Source organism: Lithobates pipiens, unplaced genomic scaffold (genome assembly GCF_037356315.1).
Source record: "Lithobates pipiens isolate NorthernLeopardFrog02 unplaced genomic scaffold, aLitPip1_a1.2 Scaffold_16, whole genome shotgun sequence".
In the NCBI taxonomy this organism is placed as follows: domain Eukaryota; kingdom Metazoa; phylum Chordata; class Amphibia; order Anura; family Ranidae; genus Lithobates; species Lithobates pipiens.
This window is the reverse complement of record NW_027507748.1, coordinates 193,073,750-193,098,974: the sequence shown is the minus strand read 5'-3', so window position 1 is coordinate 193,098,974 and position 25,225 is coordinate 193,073,750. Positions and strand designations below refer to the sequence as shown.

The window sequence follows — 25,225 nt, the reverse complement described above, 5'->3', positions numbered from 1 at the left end:
CCGCAATTGTTCTGGACGAAGCTCGCTTCCCTCTGTTATTGCCAGAGTGCAAGATAAACAGATAGTGGCAGCGTCTAAAGGAGGAAGTAACTTGCAGGTATTCCTTCAGCATTTTGCCCACATCCAGAGGGTGAACTTCAGAGGACCTCAGGATCCTGAAAGTAGGTAGGACTATTTCTTGGTTCTCATGAAACACTGAAGTAACTTTCCGGTTTCAGACGAGCATAGGGATGAGGACCACCTGGTCCAGAAAGAAAGTCAGGAAAGGTTCAGCATGACCCAAGGACTTGATCCCTGAAACAGTTTTGGCCGAAGTGATGGCAACTAGGAAGGTAACTTTGCAGAAAAATCTTTGATAGAAAGTGGAGTGGATCCTGCGGTACTGAGACCAGTCAGCGAGTCAAGAACAAGAGGAAGATCCTATTTGGGGAATCTTGGTCTTCTTTGAGTCTTGTTGCCCCACGGAAGAACCGCCCATTATGTTCCGGAGAAGGCTGACAGAGCTGAGACTTGAACTCTGAGAGAGCTGATGGACAGAGACAGATTTAGGATGGATTGGAGAAGCCAAGGATATCCTGGACTCCTGGATCCCTGAACAATCTGCCCATAGAGGATGAGGATTCAACAAACTTGGCCCGCATTCTCTCATAGACTTTATTCATGCTCGCTTTTCTCAAGCTCATAAGGGTGGAAATTACTCTTGAAGATTCCAGCCTTTCCCTCAAGAACCAGACCATCAGTCTTAGTGACGCCGAACATGGGTGCAGGACTGTCCCCTGAGACAGAAGGTCTGGCCTGGGAAGAAAAGACACCGGGTCCCGGAAGTTGAGCTGGGTCAGGAGGGGAAACCATGGCCTGTTCGGCCAGTAAAGTGCAATCACTACCACCTCAACTGCTTCCGCTTGGAGTCTGTAAGAACCTGAGGATGATCGAAATGGGGGAAAGGCGTATGCCCTGTTGAAGCTCCACTGATTTGTCAGTGCATCTACTCAGAAGGCCTGGCTGCAACAGCCCTGAATGTAATACTTCTTGATTTCTAAAGTTGCAGGGGGATGCAAATAGGTCTACTTCGGTATTGACTCCCAAGGACAGGATCCATTCGAACGTCTGCACTTGAAGACACCACTCTTCACTCTAACTGTGTGCAAGACAGGAAGTCCGCTTGGACGTTCTGGACTCTGGAGACAAAAGACCACTGAAATATTGGTCAGGTTTTTCTGAGCTCAGGACATGATGGGCTCGACTTCTTGGAGCAGTGTGGAGCTCAGGGTGCCCCCTTGTCTCTTCACGACCGCTGTGGTGTTGTGCATTTTCTGCAAAACTGACTCCCCTTTCAGGAGATGACTGAAAAATTGAAGGGCACACCAGGCTACCCATAGTTTCAGGACGTTTGAGCCTGGGTTGTGAAGACATGTTTCCCACTTGCCTTGAACAAGTTAGGACCCACAAAGGGCACCCCAACCAGCACCGCTGTCATTGGTCATGACTGTGACCCATGAAAAAGGGGCAATGGAGTGGCAGGTGAGCAGATTTCTGCTCACCTGCCACTGAGTGCCATCCCCTGAACTCAACTGATAGAAGAACCCTGTCTGAAAAGGGCATAACCTCCACAGGGATCATTTGACCATGGGGGTCGTAGAGACCATTGTGCAAGATTTTTTTTAGGCACTGTGAGGCTTTTAGGCGTGAGGAGCTCAGAGCCCATCTCCCTCGGATGACTGGGATCTTCTCCACTGGGAGAGAGATGGTCCCCTAGGTACACCAGGCACTGAACTGGTTCCAGATGGCTTTTCTTTAAGTTTAGGAGCCAACCCAGCTTGAGCAGTGTGGTGATAACCTGCTCTCTCTGGATCAATACCTGCTTCTTGTCTTGGGACAGTAGCAGGAGGTCATCGAGAAAGTGGTACAAGCATATCCCTTTTGTTCTGATGAGGGCCACTATGGCCAGAAGAACTTTTGAAAAGACTCAGGGTGCGGTTGTCAACCCTGAACCGGAGATATTAGCGGAATTCTTCTGCCACAGGCACATGAAAAAAGGCATCTTTTAAGTCGATTGAGATTAGCCAATCATCTGGCTGCACATTTGTTGGATGGTAGACAAAATCTCCATTTTTAATCTTTCGTATTTTATAAACTTGTTTAGGTAAGTTAGGTTTATCACGGGGTGCCATGAACCGTTTTTCTTCTGCACCAGAAATAGAGGGGAGTATACCCCCCTGAAACTCTTCACCTTTTGGGACAGGCACCGTGGCTCCTTGTACTAGCAGTTACCGTAACACCTGCTTCTTTTCTTCTGACCATGGAAGCAGGGTGGAAATAAATCGGAGAAGAGGAGTACTGGTGAAGGACCATGTGTGGCCTATGGAGACTTGAAGGTCCAGTAGTCAGAGACAGAGGTCACCCAGACGTGCCTAAAGAGAAGCAGATGCGCTTCCACCAGATCTGTCTTGGTATGCCCAATCTCAAAATGACTTTTCTGTCCAGGCTGCCATAGGCTTGGACGTAGCCGCGAGAGCCAAGGTGGAGGATCGCGCATTCCGGAAGAGGGAACCTGCATTCCAGGCGCCATAGAAGCAAAAGCAACAGAAACAAACATTTTCAGGAAAGATGGGATGTGAGGGGAGACAGACAATCACATACAAAAACGTTCTGCCATGGAGGAAAGATAAATCTTCAGACCTGCCCACCGATCCATGCGCTTCCTCGTCTGGGCATACAAAAGGCCATCCCCACCACTGGACATAGGGTCCTGGAGCCGCACACCCACCCATGGCTGGGCTCTGGGCTTTCTTCTCACAGCTAAGACGTATGCCTGGCAACAACCTTGATCGATTTGGACTTCCAAAAACATAAGTGCATTGTTTGTAGGTCCAAAGAGGAGGCCAATAAAGGAACAGTCTCTAGTGGTGAGCTGAAATTTATGGGAGTGAGGTCCTATAGCACTGGGGAGGAGGCGGGGTTAACCCACACGTAGTCTGCCATGGAGTCTGTCAGGAAACGTATTTATCATACAATCATTACATAAACACATACTACATACACTGCATATATAATTTGAGGAAAATAGTTTACCATTTGCCAATCAAAAAAAAATATGTCCCCAGATTTCATTTTAAAAATCTGGTCATCTTATTATAAACCCTCTACTCTATCCAACGTGAAAAAAAAAGTTTTGCCTTTTAGTTTAACTAGGTGGTTTTTCATCAGAGATTACTCTCACGGTGTGACGGTACTAGAAATCTAGTACAAATTGTTTTCCAGGTGTGGTGACCTCATTAAACACAAACAATGTTTAAGTGTTTAAAGTCCTAGAATAGCATATGTGCCACTGTGAAAGAGAATGACAAAACCTTGTGAAAAAATGCTGCAGGCAATAATCTGCTATGATTAGCTGAGACATATGGTAGCTTATCTTCTGCATACACAGATCTAGAATGTTTACCTAGGGTTCTGCATGATCACTAAGGTAATCCTTCTGTTCTTAAAGGGACCCATAGATAATTTGATTTTCTTTCCTTCCGCCATGGTGGAAGGAAAGAAAATCGCTCAGGGTTTATCCTTTCTGGCCGTCAGAACACAATGATTACTGCTAGTGGCTATAGCTGCCGACAGTAATCAAATGTAAAAAAAAAAAAATCCATCAGGCTTGCTGTACCTAAATCGATCGAAGGATTGACTTGGGTACAATCAGCCTGTCCATACATGGTTCCAATCTCGGTTGGTCCCTGCTGGCCGAATTTCGATCCATGTATGGCTGGCTTAAAGTGGTTTTAAAGGCTCAAGGTTTTTTTACCTTCGTCCATTTTAGCATTTAATTATTTTAGCTTCCAGTGGCCACTATAGATTACATCATGCTTCTGTTTAGTACAGTAACTGTCCTTAGCAATTATAGTATTAAAAAGTAAATATATATGTAGCACCCTCTACCGGAAGGTAGGTGCTATAATAGGATTTTTCCGAGTTCAAGGTATAGGTGCAGGAAAATTTAGACAGGCCTGTGCCTTAAGCCAGGCCCGTTTGTTTTGATTTGGGCCTGTGAGTGTTCAGTGCAGCGGTGGGTGTGGTCACCTGTGTTCTGACTCAGAGACGCCTCCCCTGCTTTCAGAAAGATGGTTCTGGAACAGGGGTTTGACCTGAAGTCTGAGTGGCAGGCAGCTCATGTGAGGAGCTCTGACCAATTACCCTTCAGTATTGGCAGGTGGCAGGCCTCCCATATAAGCTGGGATCACATGCTGCTAGGGATGAGTTCTGAAAGCAGGAAAAGACAGAATGGAGTACTAGGCTGCTGTTCTGGGCATCCCCACATGGGGGATGCGCCGAGTGCGGAGGAGGGCTGGAGGAGCTGCTGAGATGTATCTCAGGATAAAGACCTTTACCATGGAGATGGAGTCAAGCTGCTGTGACTGGGGAACACAGGACTTGTACTTTGGAGAAGATCAGTGCTAAAGGAGCAAGAGGAAAGTTGGTGAGGATAGAGTCAAGCATCTGTGACCGGGGAACACAGGACTTGTACTTTGGAGGAGGTCAGTTTGGAAGAAGTATAGAAAAGGATTAGGGAGAGTAGTGCAGAATACTGTGGCCGGGGAACACAGTATTTGCAGTTCATGGACTGGCTGGTATCAGTAGTCCACCTATTACCACATGTCAGATCAACAGGGAGAGGTACTGTGTGCCTCTGGCCTAGTAGCACTTTGATAATAACTTCCAAAAGTCTGTGTGGCTACACAACTCATTGAGTCACCGGGGAGAGGTACCATTGACTTGCTCAAGCTACACTATTTAAGAGACTTTAACCACTTGCTTACTGGGCACTTAAACCCCCCTCAGTCCCAGACCAATTTTCAGCTTTCAGCGCTGATGCACTTTGAATGACAATTGCGCGGTCATACAACACTGTACCCAAATGAAATTTTTATCATTTTTTTCCCACAAATAGAGCTTTCTTTTGGTGGTATTTAGTTACAGCTCGGAGTTTTATTTTTTGCTAAACAAACAAAAAAAGATGCAAAAAAAAAAAAATCATGTTTTAATAGTTTGTTATAAAATTTTGCAAACGGGTCATTTTTCTCCTTCATTGAAGTGCGCTGATTAGGCGGCACTGATAGGCTGCATTGGTGGGCACTGATGGGCTGCATTGGTGGGCACTGATGGGCTGCATTGGTGGGCACTGATAGGCTGCACTGGTGGGCACTGATAGGCATAGTTAAGGCGGCACTAATAGGCACAGATAAGGCGGCACCGATGGGCACAGATAAGGCGGCACTGATGGGCAAAGATGGGCACAGATAAGATGGCACGGATGGGTGGCACGGATAAGTGGCACGGATGGGTGGCACGGATGGGCACTGATAGGTACCACAGATAGATGGGACTGATGGGCACTGATAGGTGGCACTGATAGGTGGCTCTGATAGGTGGCACTGCTGGGCACTGATGGGCGGCACTGCTGGGCACTGATGGGCGGCACTGCTGGGCACTGATGGGCGGCACTGGGGTGCAGCACCTTTGAGGCAGATTTTGGGTGGCACTGTGGGTGGCACTGCTGGGTGGCACTGTGGGCACTGCTGGGTGGCACTGTGGGCACTGCTGGGTGGCACTGTGGGCACTATGGGCACTGCTGGGTGGCACTGACAGGGGGGCACTTACTTTATTTCAGGATGGCACTGCGGGTGGCAGGTGGGCACTGGCAGGGGGCAGGTGTCCGTTTAAATTGCTGGCCGTGATCGGGACTGATGTCCCGAACACGGCCGCCGGCGATCGGCTTTTTTTTTTTCTCCTCGCGCTGAATACTAGCCGATTACCGGCTCCGTTTTATCACATGATCAGCTGTCATTGGCTGACAGCTGATCACGTGATAAGGGGTCGGGATCGACCCCTTACACGGATCGGTGATCAGGCGAGTCTCACGGACTCGCCGATCACAGAGCGCGCCGCGCGCGCCCCTCAGGGGGCGCGCAGGCCGCTCGTAACCGGGACTACGTCAATAGACGTAGTCCCGAAAATGTGGGTCCGCGCTATTGCCGTCATTTTGCAATAGCGCGGTACCCAAGTGGTTAAAGTCCATCTATCAAGCTGGGATTCCTGTTTTTAGTACTGGAAGTGAAGCAGCAGTAATTCAACAGTTTTTCAGTGAAGATTTGTACAGGAGTGATACTCTGCAGGAGTCAGTGCAGGGGAGAAGGAGCAATATCCTGCAGATAAGTCATGCTGAAGGAATATGCTGCAGATGTTGGAGGAGCAACATTCTAAGGCAGAGGCTACTAGCCAATTTTCTACAAATGTGATGATCAGTAACCAAGTGCTATGAGCATCCCATACCTTCCCTCACCCTACCCAAGTTATATCTCGCAATAAACGCAACAAAACTCCGCAAATGACTGCTCATTGTCTGAGAAGTGATAGATGAGGGTCTGGTGGCAGGGTGATTTGGTGGATGTTAGTAACCAGTGGTAACCACACCACTACATATATATGTATTACATTTTGTGTTTATTAAAATGTTGGACCAAATAAAATTCATGTGTCCCTAATAAAATTAGTTAATTTACAATATATTCCCATTACCCGCTGCTAAATTTGACATCGGAATTCAGATTTTAATGGCTCCTGGTCATGAAAGGGTAAAGAGCCAGACCTCTTAAAACATTCGATACAGTAAAAAGATGATGCTCTGCAGTGTATTTGAGCATCTTAGGAAATATAGTTCCAAAACATCTGGGGTGCCAAGGTTCGCCATCACTGCTCTATAGTGTGGTCTTGGTTTGACCAACCTGCTGTGGCTATTACAACGACCTCCCCATTTCTGTTTCATTTTCATTGTTACACAAAGGAGAAGAAAGAATCACTGAGATTTCGTGACACTCTGTTGCAGTAGGAAGCGAGTTTTATGAATGCTATTTTCTGTGTTTGACTTTGAACAATAAACTCCTTCAACTGACAAAATTCTTTTCTATTGTAATGCACTCAAATGTCTAGAGCTCATACACCCTCACTTCCTGATATACACACTTAAAGTGATTATAAACCTATTTTTTTTTTTAATAGCAAACATGGTTCTACTCACCTGCTGCCCCTTTGCATAGAGCAGCCCCGATCCTCTTCTTTTTGGGTCCCCTGCCACCACCTCTGGCTCTTCCCCCTGTCAAGTGCCCCTATAACAAGCCGCTTGCTATGGAGGCACGTGTGCAGGCTCGATCCATTGACACACAGAGCCTGGCTTGACCCTGTTCTCTGCTCCCTGGCTGTGATTGATGGCAGCAGGAGACACTGTCTCCCACTGCTGGCTCTCTGTCCATTGAGGAGAGAGTGAGCCGAGAGAGCCGCTGCTCTTGTGCAGAGCACTGGATCGAAATCACGCTCAGGTAAGTATAAGGGGGGCTGAGGGGGAATCTGCAAACAGAAGGTTTTTTGTCTTGTAACAATGTGGACTACAAGTGCAAAGTACAGCGATTCCCTGTCATTTTGTATGAATTGTATTGTCCCTCTAGTGCCCAGCATCACTAACTGACATCATATTTGTGGGCCAAACCAAAGGGTTTGTGGGATTAGTAGTTCCTCAGAAAGGCTATTCCTCCACAAGACTATACACCCGGACTACATATCCCAGGGATCTTTGCTACCATCAGGGAGATTGCTGGGAAGAGCTATAAAAGAAGCCAGAGACCCGCCCCGCGCTCTCTTCCTGGGTCTTGTGTGTGACGGACCTCTCTGTACAGGGAGAGTGAAGTCGCGGCCTACCATGCGGTGTACAACATTCCAGTCCAGCCAAGAAGGGCCTAGCACTGCTTGCTGTTCTTCAGACATCTGTCTAACATCAACTCGGCCGATCCGTGCTTCACATCAGGTGGTCGTTGAAAGTGGATCCGCTGCAAGGACGCCTCTCTAGGAGTCGCTGCTCGAAAGGCATCTAATCAGCCTGGTCGTTGGTGAGAGGGCAATTTCCCACATTTACAAAACTTTCTTTGGTGCTTCACTGTTGCACTGTGTACAGACCGCTTTACGCTGGGAATGCTTTACTGCACTTCTATTTGAACACTGTACATAAACACCTTTAGCTTCAACCATTCGAGGAAATACCATTAACTTGTTACTGCATCTTATCGGATATAGTTAATGAGCTCCGACTGCCAGTGAAGACCATCAGCCCTGCAACTGGGACATGCTAAAAGGGCCCTCATATCATTCTTGTTTGCTTGATCTCTCATTAGGATTAAAGGTTAAATAAGCCAGCCTGGGTTTCCCTTTAGAAGTATTGCCACAATCAATGCTTTACTCTTGCTTATCCTTTCAGGTCATGTTCAAGTGGTATTTCATTGTACATACATGTATATGATATTCTGTTATTGCCAAACTGACTTAACTTGTATTTCTATAGAGGAATTCTTCTGCTGAGCTCAGATTGTTATTCAAAGTTCGGTTGATCTATTACCTCTCCAACAAGATCTTCTTTGAGGTACTCCAGTAAATGTTATTAGAATATAAAAGCACTGAGTTGTTTGACTTATTAATTTAAGGTGGTGTAAAGATGTCTGAACCCAGAGTGTCAGGTGGGTTGGAATATTTACCTGGTCATGGTGATGCAGATGAGAAGGTAAATCCAAGCAGTCCCCAAAGAGGTCGTGCTACAGTCTTAACGCAGAGAGTGCATTAAGGTACACAACCTTCTGCCTATTTGCCTTTCCTCAGTATGAGCACCCTACCCGCACAATTAACCCCACCAAGTTAATAATTTTGACTAATTTTAGCTTTCTTCAGGGGAAACCTAGCATAATGCCTCTCCTTCCCAACACAGACCTATGAACAAATAACTCTGTCATCAAAAACTCACTGGTAAAGCCTATAAGAAATATAAATTGCCAAAAGGTGATCTAGCCAACTATTATAACGATAACTAAAGTATAAGCTTTAGCTGCAAGATTTAAATGCAAAGCGAAATGCCAATTTTTGTTGAGGAGAAAAAACAAACCCTTTCCTCCTCAGCTAAATATACATAGCAAGGATTCTATGAAATGTAACAGCAGATTCTTGCCTGCCTCTATTCAATAGATGGTAATGCGGAAGCAAAGTTTGCTTTGCAACCTTTCTGAATAAGGAAAGGGATGGTCGGCATTCAGGATGACATCCAAAATAGTATTCCCTTATTTAATACATGTACAATGTACAGAGCTGTAAAACAGGCAATAAAGCTTATCTGTAGGAAAAATAAATATCTCCTAAACGTGCACTGTTCATGAGATATTTTAATAAGCAGTAGCCAGTGACGTGAGCGGTGTATGCGATTTCAATGGACGGAGCTGTGCCGCTGCTGTGACTCCCATGCATACACGTGGGAGTGATGTCATTGCGCCTTGCCCATTCAACAATCAGAGCCTGTGAACCTGGAAGGAAGAGCAGGTAAAGATGTAATCGGAGACAGCGCACCGCTGGAGGGCTTCATTTTATAGGTAAGTCTTACATAATGTGCTAGCATGTGATGCATATTAGCACGTTATGCCATTACATTGCAGGGAGCCTGGAAGCTTTTTTTTTTACCACCACTTTAACCACTTCAGCCCGGGAAGGATTTACCCCCTTAATTAGTTGCCCCCCCTGCCCACCGTCAAATGACGGCGGGGTGGTGCGGCGCTCATTCTGGGATGCTGTCATATGACGGAGTCCCAGAAGGCCGTGCCCGTGGGTGGCGTGCAGCGCAGCGATCGCGGCTGCAACGTGTTGCTAGGACATGGTGCGACCTACGATCTCTGTAAAGAGCCATGTCCACGGCTCTTTAACCATGTGATCGGCTGTGTCCAATCACAGCTGGTCACATGTAAACACGGAGATGCCGATAATCGGCGCTCCTTGCCTCACACTGACAGAGTGTGAGGAGAGGAGAGCTGATCAGCGGCATCTCCTCACAGGGGAAAGCTAAGTATGTAATCAGGGCACTGATCATCAGTGCCCTGATTACAATTAAGTGCCCACCAGTGTCACCAATCAGTGCCCATCATTGCCCACCAGTGCCAGCAATCAGTGCCCACCAGTGGCAGTAATCAGTGCCAACCACTGCCCACACCACTGCCCACAAATGCCACCAATCAGTGCCCATTAGCGATGCCAGTCAGCACTGGCCATCAGTGCCGCCTATCAGTGCTGCCCATCAATGCCTTTCACTGCCGTCGATCAATGCCCATCAGTGCCACCCATCAATGCTCATCAGTACCGCCTATCCGTGCCGCCTATCAGTGCCAACCAGTGCCACCTATTAGTGCCCATCAGTGCCACCTATCAGTGCCCATAACTGCGGCATATTAGTGCCGCCTCATCAGTGCCCACCAGTTCAGCCTATCAGTGCCCATCAGTACCGCCTCACGCTGATTAAATACCACCAAAAGAAAGCTCTATTTGTGTGAAGAAAATGTGCGCAATTGTCATTCAAAGTGTGACAGTGCTGAAAGCTGAAAAATGGCTTGGGCAGGAAGGGGGTGTAAGTGCCCTAAAGAGGAAGTAAACTCTCCCACTCTGATGCTTCTTTTCATTTAGTCCATTATAATAAGTAATTATCAGACTATAGCCACTGTAATCTTGCCCAAATCGCATATTACTTACTCTTTAAAGAAACTTTAAAAAACTTGTTTCCAGGGGTTAGGCAGCACCATCTTAAGTATTGTTTTCTGAGTCCACAGTGGAGTGTATTTCTGCCCTTACATTCAGCACTTCCTGTACTGTTAACCAAGCCTCCTTCTCAATCCAATGTTTCTATGGCAACCCTGCTTCCCTGTTCATAGCTGACTTGTTTATTTCATAGTATTTACTTGTGCCGATGTCTAATGTTTCCCTTTGGCAGACTTATCAACTTCAGCTGATAAGACTGCAGTAATGGCTAAGTTTAGACTGTATGTCATGTCACCTGGTCACATGGTGTGTAGGAGGAAGCTCTGAGTGATTAGCAGAGTTCAGTGTTGTGCAGTAGGAAGTCCTGATAACAGATAGATAAGACATAGAGAGTGTGCCCTAAATCAGGGGAGATCTGAGCATGCTCAGTGACTTCATTCTACAGAACAACAAGGATTACAACAATACTAAGCAAGTAAGGAGATATCTACAAGCAGTGTTCATTAGGGTTTTTTATGCTGATTTACATGGGACAAAGTTGTGGGGGAGGGTTTACAACCACTTTAACTGACAATTGTGTGGTCATGTGATGTTCACAAACAAAATGTACGTCCTTTTTGCCCCACAAATAGAGCTTTTGTTTGGTGGTATTTGATCACCTCTGTGCTTTTTTTTTGTGCTATAAACAAAAAAAAGAGTGACAATTTTGAAAAAAAAAACGAATATTTTTTACTTTTTACTATAATAAATACCCGAAAAACAAAATAAAAAACAAAATGTCTTCATCAGTGTAGGCCAATATCTATTCTTCTATATATTTTTGGTAAGAAATAAATAAAAAATTGCAATAGGCGTATATTGATTGGTAAAAAATAGGAGAGATGCTTATGCCATTTTTATTATAATTTAATTTTTTACTAGTAATGACGATAATCAGCGTTTTTTAGCGGAACTGCTACATTGAGGTAGAACAGATTGGACACTTGTTTGGGACCACTGACATTTATACAGCAATCAGAGCTAAAACTAGCCACTGATACCTGTATAAATGTCACTGGCAGGGAAGGGGTTAACACTAGGGGGCGATCAAGGGGTTAAGTGGGTCCTAGGGAGGTGTTTCTAACTGTGGGGGGAGTATACTGACTGGGAGTAGAAAGAGATCGCTGTTCCTGATCACTAGGAACAGACGATCTCACTTCCCTGACAGAACAGGGATCTGTCTGTTTACATAGACTCGCCTCCTATAGCTCTTAAAACGGCTAGAGTACACCTACGGCATTTCTCTCAGCCATGCCAACCTGCCGCAGTATAATGGAGGTGGCTGGTCTGCAAGCATGTAAGGTAGGCCAAAAAGTGCACTTGTTTTCATTGAACACTGCTATACAGGAGGGTCTGTGTTACCTGTAATCACAGGATCTCTTGATGTATGACTACAACTATGGTACAACTTCTATGGATGGAAGCGGGGAGTGCAAAGGATGGGCCTAGCTAGCAGGTTTGATGAGGAGCCAGCAGCACAAGGGTCATATTGCAGTGATAGTAAATGTGCAGATTTTTATTTTATTTTTTGACTATACTTAGGCTTTAACGAATTAAAGAGATTCTGACTTTAGAAAAAACAAAATCTGGTGACAGATATGAGGTCAGGACTTTTAAAATACCTACATATAATATACCCGTATAGGCTTTCAGTACATCCTGATAAACCTGCAGTGTCAATTTTGTCGAGGAAAATATTTTCCTTGACAAAATTAACATTGTTTTATTCTACTAAAATACGACTAAAACTAAAACAATTCAGATGACCTAATTACAACTGAAACTAAAATGGCATTTTAGTCAAAAGACTATGACTAAAACTAAATCGAATTTTGATGTCAAAATTAGCACTAACGTCAAACATCTCAAAATCAAAATTGCAATACTACATAAGAATAAGTGGGGGGCATCTACTAAGCTGCTGAAAGAAAAAAAAAATCCAAAAAAGGCTTTTCTTATTTATTTATTTTCTTACATATTTAACGTTGGTAACATATTCAGGTAATATGTGCAATGGCATTACAGCCATTGAGTTTACAGTTTTTTGGTTTTTTTTATATTTTAAAGTGGTAGTTAACTCTGTACTACCATTTGTACCTACAGGTAAGCCTATAATAAGGCTTACCTGTAGGTACTCTGAATATTTCCTAAATTTATATCTCCTAAATCCACAGTTTATGAGAAATTCAGAGTGCATGCAGCCAATGGCATAATCAGCGCATGAGCTGTGAAGGCCTGGCTAATTCCATGTACACACGACCGGACTTTATGGCAGAAAAGGTCCGACAGAATAATTTCATCGGATATTCTGATTGTGTGTGGGCTTCATCTGACTTTTTTTTTTCAAAAATTCTGAAGGACCTAGATATAGAACATGTTTTAAATCTTTCCGACTGAATCCATTCCTATGGGGAAAACCGTTCGTCTGTATGCTATTCCGAGGACCAAATACGACGCAAGGGCAGTTATTGGCTACTGGCTATTGAACTTCCTTTTCTAGTCCCGTTGTTCATCAGCACGTTCTAAACGAATGGACTTTGGTGTGATCGTGTGTAGGCAACTCCGTTTCAGCAGAACTCAGTCGGAAAGAGTTTATTCTCCTAGGGAGGTGTTTCTAACTGTGGGGGGAGTATACTGACTGGGAGTAGAAAGAGATCGCTGTTCCTGATCACTAGGAACAGACGATCTCACTTCCCTGACAGAACAGGGATCTGTCTGTTTACATAGACTCGCCTCCTATAGCTCTTAAAACGGCTAGAGTACACCTACGGCATTTCTCTCAGCCATGCCAACCTGCCGCAGTATAATGGAGGTGGCTGGTCTGCAAGCATGTAAGGTAGGCCAAAAAGTGCACTTGTTTTCATTGAACACTGCTATACAGGAGGGTCTGTGTTACCTGTAATCACAGGATCTCTTGATGTATGACTACAACTATGGTACAACTTCTATGGATGGAAGCGGGGAGTGCAAAGGATGGGCCTAGCTAGCAGGTTTGATGAGGAGCCAGCAGCACAAGGGTCATATTGCAGTGATAGTAAATGTGCAGATTTTTATTTTATTTTTTGACTATACTTAGGCTTTAACGAATTAAAGAGATTCTGACTTTAGAAAAAACAAAATCTGGTGACAGATATGAGGTCAGGACTTTTAAAATACCTACATATAATATACCCGTATAGGCTTTCAGTACATCCTGATAAACCTGCAGTGTCAATTTTGTCGAGGAAAATATTTTCCTTGACAAAATTAACATTGTTTTATTCTACTAAAATACGACTAAAACTAAAACAATTCAGATGACCTAATTACAACTGAAACTAAAATGGCATTTTAGTCAAAAGACTATGACTAAAACTAAATCGAATTTTGATGTCAAAATTAGCACTAACGTCAAACATCTCAAAATCAAAATTGCAATACTACATAAGAATAAGTGGGGGGCATCTACTAAGCTGCTGAAAGAAAAAAAAAATCCAAAAAAGGCTTTTCTTATTTATTTATTTTCTTACATATTTAACGTTGGTAACATATTCAGGTAATATGTGCAATGGCATTACAGCCATTGAGTTTACAGTTTTTTGGTTTTTTTTATATTTTAAAGTGGTAGTTAACTCTGTACTACCATTTGTACCTACAGGTAAGCCTATAATAAGGCTTACCTGTAGGTACTCTGAATATTTCCTAAATTTATATCTCCTAAATCCACAGTTTATGAGAAATTCAGAGTGCATGCAGCCAATGGCATAATCAGCGCATGAGCTGTGAAGGCCTGGCTAATTCCATGTACACACGACCGGACTTTATGGCAGAAAAGGTCCGACAGAATAATTTCATCGGATATTCTGATTGTGTGTGGGCTTCATCTGACTTTTTTTTTTCAAAAATTCTGAAGGACCTAGATATAGAACATGTTTTAAATCTTTCCGACTGAATCCATTCCTATGGGAATTCCTATGGGGAAAACCGTTCGTCTGTATGCTATTCCGAGGACCAAATACGACGCAAGGGCAGTTATTGGCTACTGGCTATTGAACTTCCTTTTCTAGTCCCGTTGTTCATCAGCACGTTCTAAACGAATGGACTTTGGTGTGATCGTGTGTAGGCAACTCCGTTTCAGCAGAACTCAGTCGGAAAGAGTTTATTCTGACGGAAAGTCCGGTCATGTGTATGCAACATTACAGTCCCGGACCTTCAGAGCCCATGACGAAATGGTGGAATGACATCATCGCAGCTCCAATCACAGCCGGAGATTGCGAACCCGTAAGACAGACAGGGGGAACATGTCAGTCCTCTCAACGGTGACTGTACAGCACTGGAGGGCTTTATTCCAAGGTGAGTATTTCATAATGTGCTAATATGCAAGCTACTCATTCACTCGCTCGTTATCTCTCGCCTTGACTATTGCAACTCCCTTCTTGTTGGCCCACCTCTCCATAGGCTACCCCCTCTTCAGTCTATCATGAATGCTGCTGCCAGACTTATCCACCTTACCAACTGCTTAGTGTCTGCCACTCCTCTGTGCCAATCTCTACACTGGCTCCCATTCATTCAGAGAATTAAATTCAAAATACTAACCACAACATACAAAGCCATTCACAACTCTGCCTCAAGATATATCACCAATCTTATCTTCAAATATCACCCAAACTGTCCTCTCTGCTCCTCTCAAGATGTTCTACTCTTAAGCTCCCTCGTCTCCTCCTCCCATGCCCGTTTCCATGATTTCTCAAGCACCTCACTCATCCTCTGGAATGCTCTACCTTAACCTGTTTGGCTATTTCCTACTCTAGCTGTCTTTAGGCGATCCCTGAAAACTCATCTCTAGGGAAGCCTATCACACCTCCAGCTAATCTTCTACCACTTCCATCAGCTCATTCCCCACAGTTACAACCTTTTGTACCACCTGCCCCACCCTGTTAGATTGTAAACTCTCCTGAGCAGGGTCCTCTTAATCCTCTTGTATTATAACTGTATTGTCTCCCTTTTATATTGTAAAGTGCTGCGCAAATGGTTGGCGCTATATCAATTCTGTATAATAATAAGAAGAAGAATCGTATGCAATGCATACTAGCACATCATGCCATTACCTTGCTGTTTGTTTGTTTTTTGAACATCAGCGGTTTACAACTGCTTTAATGTTGCACTTCTATTTGTCAAAAAGCAATATTTTTGATTGTTTATGAAACTTGGTTTTATTTATAAAGACATTTTATATCATAAGTGCTAAATTTGTGACTGTAGTACATGTTCAAACTTGAATACCATAAATTATAAGATGTTGTTTGATTTTTACTCCAAGGTTATATAATGAGTTTGGCAATTCTAGAGAAATAGTTAAAAGATTTTTTTTTTTTAAATCATACTTACCTAGGTGGATTCAGCATTGGTCCATCAGTCACCGACTCTCTGCTCTGCCCATCCGCGCTCACTGTAGTGCTGGGCTGAGGAAGGGGTGGGAGCTACTGGCTCTGGTTTTTGGTGGCTTGCTGAGAGGCTGAGCCGGGTGCTGGTCCAGGGGTGTGAGCGGATTCCGACTTTATTGTTGCGAACTTGCCCCAGCCTGGACCGGCTCTGTGACGTCAGCCGACAGCAGGCTTCAGCTCACTTCAACAGCACTCCTGTGATCCACAGGACAAATACAGCCAAAGGAGCTTTGGCTGTACTTCTCCTTTAAATAATACATCACAACTTTAAGCGGTGTTCCACCCATACTTTTTTTTTTTAAGTCAGCAGCTACAAACACTGTAGCTGCTAACTTTTAAAAAGGAAACTTACCTGTCCAGGGAGGCCGCGATGATTGCCCCTCGAGGCTGATCTGTCCATCAGATCGGGTGCATTCTAAACCGGCAGTGAAGCCTTGCAGCATTACTGTCCGGTTCCTACTGTGCATGCGCGAGTCGCGCAATGCTTTGTGAATGGACAGCTGTCTTCTGGGACACACACAGGTCTCAGAAGACAGCGGGGGCGGGGGGGGGCTCGCCGCACAAAAGGATATGACGTCCTGCGCTGCGGACCAGATGGATCAGAAGCACAGGCTGTACTTCAATAAAAGGTACTATAGAATAATAATAAAAAAAAATTATATCCAAAAGTGGGTGGAACTCGGCTTTAACTAAACCCATTTGACTTTTGTCGACTAAAATGTACTAGAGATTTTAGTCGATTAAAATACAACTAAAACTATAACAATTCAGATGACTAAAATACGACCAAAGCCAAAATATCATTTTAGTCAAAAGTCTAACTAAAACTAAATCAAAATTTGACATCAAAATTAAAACTGTTAACATGAAAGCCATGCCATTCTGAAAGCAGAGCTCCTCCAGTTCTTGATAGTTAGGCCTCATGCACACGGACGTTTTTACAGCCACTTTTTTGAGCTTTTTTTGCAGCTTAAAAACGGCTGTCCATGTTAGTCTATGGCTTCATGCCCACCTAGGCGTTTTTGAGCTGCAAATGGCATAGGCGTTTTTAAGCTGTAAAAAAAACCCAGGACCAGTGCGTTCCGTGGCGTGGAGCTAGAGCTGTAAAAATGCGAATCCCGGAAAAACGCGCAAAAACGCGCATAAACGCGCAAAACCGCGCATAAACGCGCAACATATTTTCTTTGTTTTCTGAGTGCTATAGCCAAGAGATGTGTTTCTTAAAAAACGCTACTTAACGCTAATGCTAAAAAACGCGCAAAAACGCGCAAAAAACGCCAATGCAAAACGTGGTAAAAATCACGTTTTTAACAACAATTTTTCCAGGCATCGGAGCTAGCTTTGCAGCCAGTTTTTTAAAACGTCCGTGTGCATGAGCACTTAAAGTGGTTCTAAAGGCAGAAGGTTTTTTTTTTTTATCTTTCTGCATTCTGCCATTTTATTCTTTGTGTTAACTGCTTTCAGATAATATATAATGTTTGGGAGTTTTTACTAATCGTCAGACCTAAAATAATTCTTTTAGCACGTTTACAGAAAACACTACTTTCTGCAGTTAAAGTCTTACTAAACCCCTGCATTCACTATTTCTGGTCTCCCACAGTACACAGAAGATGATAATGAAATAGTCCGACCGTGTGTGGGCTCCATCTGACTTTTTCCGTTGGATTTTCTGATGCACAGAGTTTGAGAGCAAGATCTAAAATCCGATCACATAAATTCCGATCGTGTGTAGACAATTCCAACGGACAAAGTGCCACGCATGCTCAGAATAAACGAAGAGACGAAAGCTATTGTCTACTGGCCCGTTTATAGTCCCAACGTACATGTTTGAGGTCACCTCGTTCAGAATGATCAGAAATTTTGTGCGACCGTGTGTATGCAAGTCAAGCTTTGAAAAAATCAGACAGATTTTGTGGTCATAATGTCCGACCTTGTGTATGCGTCAGCATACCAAAACATTTTGGATGATTTCATGCTCCCAACTTTGTGGGAACAGTTTGGGGTTCACCACCCTCTTCCAATATGACTGCGCAACAATGCACAAAGCAAGGTCCATAAAGACGTGGTTGAGCGAGTTTTGGGTGGAGGAACTTGACTGGCATGCACAGAGCCCTGACCTTAACCTGGTAGAACACCTTTAGAATGAATTAGAGCGCAGACTGTGAGCCACACCTTCCCGTCCACGTCAGTGCCTGACCTCACAAAATGTGCTTCTAGAAGTATGGTCAAACATTTCCATAGACACACAGCCTTCCCAAAAGCATTGAAGCTGTTATAGCTACAAAGGGTGGGCCAACTCCATTTTGAACCCTACGGATTAGGACTGGGATGCCATTAAAGTTCAAGTGCATGTAAAGGCAGGTGTCCCAATACTTTTGGTAATATATTGTACATATATAATGTAAAGATAATATATAAAATATAATGTATTTTTTGTATTCCAAATACAGATTAAGAATCAGAACTACAGAGCTACTGTTATTATTAAGAATCTAAATGAGACGCATTAGAAATAATCTGTCTTTAAAGGTTGGAGATGTTCTGAATCTACTTTGAGTTCTCGAAGCTGATAATTAACCGTGATCGTAGATAGCATTTCTAAAGTCTGTTTTCTGAGGGTGGTGCAGGTTTGTGTATATCATAGGCTTTGTAAGACGCTAAGCAGTAAATAGTAATGTTTAGTAGGTGAAGTGACTCATACATGCTGTAATGTGGAAAATAAGTGCAGAATGTTTCTTTGACATAATTGCGGCCACGTTTGTTCATCCAATTATACAACAGATCAAAGAAAACTCATAAAAGATAAAATAAGGAAAATCCTCTATTTGCAGTTTAACTATTAATATTATTCAAAATATAAGATGATATATTATATTTATGTTTTACAGATATACAGAAATACGTAGAAGCATTTATTAAATGCCTACATTCATGACATTTCTGCAAGGCTTTCTGAGTGCAGCAAAATTTTGAGTGGGAGTAAACCATAACTGAATGTGATCCTGGAATGAATGCAGCACCAGTGTATGGTAGAATGGTCTCATTGTGTGTGATCAGTGCGCCGCTTATCAGCACATGTACATGCATCAGAGCCTGATTGGTCCCTAGTGCTGCCCCTCCCTCGCCCAGTCTGAGTGTTGCTCTTTATGGGATGACAAGGGGCTGATGATATGGCAAATTCAGATATAGCTGGTATGTAAAAAATATATATATATTTATTTTTAAAGGAATAACCTGTCCGAAGTTCAGCCTTTAAAGTGGAATTAAACTCAAACCTGCTGACTGGTAGGGCGTTTATGAAAGAAGAGTCACTATCGGTCTCTTCTGTTATAAATGCTTCCACCTGCTTGTCAGATGTAATGTACACTGAGCCACGCACACGCAACTCAGTGTACATTTACAACATCGATCTTTGCCAAGATGATGCGACTCCTGTGCACATATGGAGGAGTGACGTCAACATGGCCTGGCCAATCAAGGGGCTGAAGAGACACAACCACGGAAGGAATACTGGGAGAAGATGGACCAGCAGGAGCCCTGACAGAGCTGGAGGGCATCTTTTGACAGGTAAGTTGGCCATAATGTGCTAATATGTGGTGCAAACGAGCACATTACAGCATAAAGCTCCTGGTGGCTCAAATAATTTAAATAGTGACATTTAATTCTGCTTTACGTGTTTCTAAACCCAAGTTGCTAGTTCTACAAAAGGTCTGGGGCTGGAGCCCATAGCAGCGTAGTAAAGAAAGTCATACGCTTGGGCAGGCATACACATGTATATACAGTAATATACGTGTGTGTGTATATATCTCTCCCAGAGAGCCTCCACTTACATCAGGGTTCCCAGAGAGCCTCCCTTACATTAGGGTCACCAGAGAGCCTCCCCCTTGCATCAGGGTCCCCAGAGAGCCTCCCCCTTGCATCAGGGTCCCCGGAGAGCCACCCATCCCCTTGCGGACCCCTGCAGAGACTTGGGGCTATCGGCCCCAGATACAGGGCTATAGCCCCAAAAGCCACCCTCTAACGATGCCACTGCACTGCAGCTTTCCAGTATCCATGTGCTTAGATGATGGTGACTGCATTCGTTTACAACCTGGTGATCCTGTCACTTGGCTGTGTTACTGCTGTTTAGAATTTCTGCCCCCCTGTACAAGTACCCTGTCTCCTCATTGCCATTCTTTGGCATCTCAGCCACATAAGAGAAGAGAGGGAGCAATGCCCAAAAAGATGTAGGCAACGATGAGGCAACATCTCCAGAAGAGAAGAACAGAAGAAGAGAAGAACAGAAGACGGCGACAGCGGCAGCGGCGACAGAAGACCGGGCCACCGCTTGTAAAAGAGCTAGAAGAAGGCGCGGTGGCCCGGCAAGAAGAACCGAAGAGGGGGACAAGACCCCCGAAGAGGGGGACAAGACCCCCGAAGTCGGAAGAAGAGGGCGGCAGCGAAGAAGAAAGCCGGGCTCCTCCGCTAGTGAAAGAGCTAGCAAAAGAGCAGAAGATAGCGGAGGAGTCCGGCGAGAAGACCCCATCATGACGGAAGAAGACCCCCGGAGCTGTGCAATAAACTATTTTAACCCTTGTGTGTTGTGTTTTTTTTTTTACTTTTTTTTCACAGGTGAATGGGTAGGGGTACATTGTACCCCATACTCATTCACATAGGGTGGGGGACCGGGATCCGCCTTATTAAAGGGGGCTCCCGGATTCCGATAAGCCCCCCGCCCGCAGACCCCAACAACCAACGGCCATGGTTGTCGGGAAGAGGTCCTTGTCCTCATCAACATGGGGACAAGGTGCTTTGAGGTGGGGGGCAGCGCAGGCCCCCCTTCCCCAAGGCACCCCCCCATGTTGAGGGCACGTGGCCTGGTACAGCTCAGGAGGGGGTGTGCTCGCTCATCCCCACCCCCTTTCCTGGCCGGCCGGGTAGCGTGCTCGGATAAGGGTCTGATATGGACCTGGGGGGGGACCCCCACGCCGATTTTTCGGCGTAGGGGTTCCCCTTTAAGTTCATACCAGGTGACGGGGCCAGCGACGCCTCATTCAAAATTTCAAAAGTCCGGCAGACAGATTGGAGTGCAAAAATACTTTCTTAGTCCGCCGGACTTTTGGGTAAAAAAAGTCAGCCGGAGCCCACACACGGCGGGATTGTGTCCGCCGGACTTTTCCACTGGATTGTTTGATCGTGTGTACGAGGCATAAGAGTATCTGAACTTCCTTTCCAACCCTCTGATCCCAATTTAAGAGACTGTTCATTGTCTACGTTTTGCAAATAGAATCCATTCAAGTGGATCTGTTGTCAGTCTCTCGAGTTACTGAGCCATTTACCACGGGACACCCCTAGACGTGAAACGGGGAGAACAGAAGGTAATGGAAACGGTATATATATATATATATATATATTTATATATATTGCATTTTTAATTTTTTTTAAGCACTAGCTTTTTTCTTTTGGGTTGTAGAAAGCGCTACCTAATTTTCAGCTGACTTTTAAGTATGGGTTTCTTTTAAGCAGAAGAAATTTATATCTATATAGTATTTTTCACAGCCACATTTGAAACTATTAGAGTCTTTAAATTATCATGTCAATGATAGATATTAATAAAGTCAAAAAGGCTTTAAAACCTAGGCATTAGGGCAATCAGTCAATATATTTAGAAATAGAAGGGAGGAATATATAAATACCTAATGACACACAAGCAATTATTGCATTTGACAGCTACAGCCATATTATCTGCCTACAGAATCATATTGAAGCTGAATTGGATAAATCTAACAGATTTACTAACTACCACTGAGTCTCCCCCGCTATGAGCACTGAAATATGCATGACTGACACATCCTTTAAATGTAAGTGCTTTCCTCCAGTTACATGTGCTTCCTGCAAGCAAAACAGAATCACTGTTTTTTCAAGATACAGATATAAAAAGATCTGTTTGATTTGATTCTGTCTCTCCTTTCCAATGCATACAAACTTTATTTATTAACACTTTTTCAGCAAACCTGTCTAAAGTAGATCTGATAATAAATATAAACCCAAAAGTTTTTTTTTTTTTTTATTGTACTGCAGCTTACCAATTCTTAGATGTGGTGGCTGCATTTGTTTTTACAATGTATATTTACCTGGTGATCCTGCCAATAAGTCTGTAATGTCTATCCATCTATGGCCATTGGAAAACTTTTGTCGGGCTGCAGCTATTGATTTGTGTATTTCTACAGACGTGACAGAGTAATAGCTCAGCAGAAAGGATTCCTCCATCCACCTCGCTTGTGTACATGAGGGAAACCTGGTCAGTCTAAGTTTGATGATAGTGTTTATTTGATAGTGAAACTAGCGTGTTTGGCATCATATATGACAACAGCATACCATTATTACTGATAAATAAGGTTAAAAAAAACCTTTAGCCATGCACTCTAGACCAGTGAAGGCGAACTTTGGCACCCCAGATATTTTGGAACTACATTTCCCATGATGCTCACCTACACTGCAGAGTGCATGAGCATCATAGGAAATGTAGTTCCAAAACATCTGGGGTGCCAAGGTTCGCCATCACTGCCCTAGACCAATAACAATAATAATAAATGCAAATTATTACAAAGCACAGCCCGTAGTAAGACCAAGAAGGTCTATGTGTAAAAAAATGTATAGATTAAATTTCCATATCGCACTCATAAACCACATATATTGTGTAATTATACAAAAAGTCCATGAACCACTACCAAAAAATCTTCAATAAAGTGAGAGTGAAGTATTCCTGTTTCTGTGAAGAATAAAGTGCCGTCTTCTACCGATTAATGGGCAAACATCCTACTCACCAAACCGATATGACACCCATTACAGGTATTCAAATGAGCATTGGTAACAAGAGAGATGTATCCCCCAATGTAAACAGCCCCCAAATGAAAGATCCACCAATGGAGGTTAAACATATATCAAAGAAGCTGGTACCATGACACCCTAATTATGCCTACTATTTTCCCCCATACAAGATACCCCAATAGCCAGTGCTAGATTAATCCATACCCTTTTTAGCTCTATCCACTGGACTATTGCATTCAACAATCCCATGGGACCAGGTATTAAATCATATGGTAAATATCAAAATATCAGAAAGAATACACCATACGCTGTACGATACCATGCATATCTACCAAAAGAAATGGACACCATGGGATATAGCTCTTCTGGTTTAAAGCTCAATTCTATGATATTTTTCAGAATAGCTAAATTAACACTATCTTCCAATTTTTAACAATTGTATTATTTAACTACTGTCATAGATATTATTATCTCTCCCATGATAAGTCATACATTTATGTATAATCAAAAATCACCCCTTCGCCTATATTTCTCTTGTGTTATATATATATTTGTATCATGACCTTATCTACAATAAAAATCATTTGTAAACAAAAAAAAAACATATCAAAGAGAGAACGCCTCATGGTGTAGCTTGTAACTATTTATTTCTCTTAAAAAAGTATACACTTACAGTTTAGTAAACTTTCAAAAGCCCATGAAACTTGGCAGGCACGCCGATCGCATTCTACCTGCGTTTCGAGAAGAATAGCGGAAGTGACGTGTCACGTACTAGATGACTCAACGCGTTTCGTCATCAACTTCTGACGTCATCAGGGGTCATGTGATCATACTATTATTATTTACAATAAGTGTAAGCAGGGCCAGGAGGATGGGCAGAAGGAGCATCTGTCCTGGGCACTGTCCTAATATGTAGTGAGGAGGGGCGCACTGGGAGCTTCTGTGGTTCTCCTGCCTCACTGAAAGAAGAGACTGTCATTCTCCCTTATTCACCGCTAGGGATGAGCTTGGTGTTCAATTCGAATGCATGTTCGACTTGAACATCGGCCGTTCGTCTGTTCGGCGAATTCAGAACTTTGTGGACCGTTCACACCAAATTCGTGTGGCACAAATGGCCCACAATGCACTACGCCATCACAGTGCATTGCTGGCTCATGATTGGCCAAGCATGCACTGTGACCGCGCATGCTTGGCCAATCACAGCGACGGCAGCGAGGAGAGCCCTAATTGGCCACAGGCAGGATGCCTGTGGCCAATTATAGCTCAGGGGGTTTAGTACACACCCCACACTATATAAGGCCGCCTTTAAAATGAGCACTTTTGATTTCGACGTTCGAGTCCCATAGACTTTAATAGGGGTCTAAAGTTCGTATGAATTTTCTGTCCGTTCGAATGTTCTGGTGCGAACGGAACTGGGGGATGTTCGGCTCATCCCTATTCATCACACTGTAACGATCCTCACTCTGCCTTATCTCTCATTCTTTGTATATTTATGAATCACCCTCCTGCAGCCTAGTCCCACTGTGTGCTTCCACACTACACACACTTAACTGCCGTCCTAGCTGAGCTCTCCTAAGCAGCGCAGTAGTGATCACACAGAATCGATCTTTCAGCTGCAGCCGACAGCAACAAGAGCAGCTGCAGGTGAAAGATCCATTAGGACAGGGCTCTGAAACTCTGAACACCTCCAATGCTAGGACCACGCACAGCAGTGCCATTGTATGCATTGATGACTCCCATGCATCTGCTAATGTGCACACTTTCAGCACCACTATTATCCCTATGAAGGAGGGGGCACAGTTTGCCATTTTTCATCCTGGGCACTTTATAGGTTCCACCTAGGATATTAAAACCAGTCAGTTATGAAATATTATTAGGTCATAAAGAAGGGGAGTGGGCGAGTGTGAAGAGGACAACAAGGAGAGAGGAGCAGAAAGGAGGAGAGCATACCTTATTTATAAATTTGCTCCCAACATCAGCCGTGTCCATGCAAATTCTGCCTTTCAATTTATATCAATATGATTGCCTGCATGGGGATGCACAGGTCTGAAAAGATATGAAAAAAAAAATATTTTCACATTTGTGAGGAGTGTACTTATTTTTGTGAGATACTGTGTATATATATATATATATATAAATGTCACTTCAAAGCCGTTTATTTTTTTCACTTCTTCAATAGATGAAATAAACTGTATGTGACTGGTTGTTCTATAAAAACTGTATAAAACTGCTTGCTTGTATTTTCAAGTCTGTTCTAAAACATGACAGCCATAATCTATTAACTGCTCTAGGCAGCGACCCAGGTTATCTCTCCTCACCTTGTATAAATTGAAGACCAGGTTTGCATCACACTAACCCAA

The 25,225-nt window shown here is 43.7% G+C and overlaps 1 protein-coding gene across 2 annotated transcripts in view; it reads right to left on the bottom strand.

Annotated features, from left to right (window-relative positions):
• Positions 1 to 25,225, bottom strand: part of SYTL5 (synaptotagmin like 5) — a 293,010-nt gene that overhangs the window by 198,741 nt on the left and 69,044 nt on the right. Inside the window, exon 2 of one of the 2 annotated variants that reach the window (XM_077480858.1) lies at positions 24,816 to 24,911. The exons of the other annotated variant lie outside the window; for it this stretch is intronic. The gene's annotated coding sequence lies outside the window, so the exon portion shown is untranslated. The remainder of the gene's footprint in view (positions 1 to 24,815; positions 24,912 to 25,225) is intronic. 2 annotated transcript variants of the gene reach the window in all.